The sequence below is a fragment of the Parus major genome, chromosome 8, assembly GCF_001522545.3.
Source record: "Parus major isolate Abel chromosome 8, Parus_major1.1, whole genome shotgun sequence".
Taxonomy (NCBI): domain Eukaryota; kingdom Metazoa; phylum Chordata; class Aves; order Passeriformes; family Paridae; genus Parus; species Parus major.
The window spans coordinates 11,474,193-11,475,006 of record NC_031777.1 but is presented as its reverse complement, the minus strand read 5'-3'; positions in this window follow the sequence as shown (position 1 = coordinate 11,475,006).

Below are 814 nucleotides of genomic sequence, written 5' to 3'. Positions count from 1 at the left end.
AACTTTCCCATCACCTTACCAGTGTTTCCCCACAGGCTGTCTAAAAGACAACTCAGCAATGTCTGAATGGGGCTGCACACAATGGCTCCTTCACAAGTAGGTCTTTAATTGATTACGGCTGTGTTTATAGAAGCAGAAGAGAATTTACTCAAAATGACAGATTGCCTTTAGTGTTAAAATAGTTTGGTAATGTTAATGGTAAAGGAGGTCCCCGCCACCTCCTCTTCAGCTGCGTGAAGCGCTAAAGATGAGCTCTTTGTTACTGCAGCCCCCAATCGCTTTCTGCTCTCCCCGCTCCCCTCCCCGCTCCTTTGGTGCCTCCAGAGCGGGATGCTCCTGCCTGCGGGGGCCGGGCACATTCGCACCGAGAGCAGCAGCTGGCCGGCTCCTGCCGCGGTAAGACCCTGCAAAACTGCACATTCCACGGCAAATACCATAAAGTAGAAGAATACACAGGGCAAACCTGCGGGAAGGCGTGCCGGCGCCCTGCCCGTGTCCTGCGCTCGGACACCCCGGGGCAAGAGTACGGCCGGAGCGCCAGCCCAACCCGGGCGCCCGAGTAAGCAGCTTTTCCCTATTTATATTCGAACAGCCGCAGTGACGAGATCCCGGTGCGGCGGCTGGATGCGCTGGATGTGCTGGATGTGCTGGATGTGCTGGAATTGCTGGAAGCGCTGGAAATGCCCCGGGCCCCCGCCCCCTCCCGCGGGGCGCCCGGCGCGGGGGCCGCATCAGCCGGCCAACAGCGACCCCCGGCGGCCAGCGGCGGTACAGCACGGCCCGGAGCCCGCCGGGAATGCCGGCTGAGAGATCC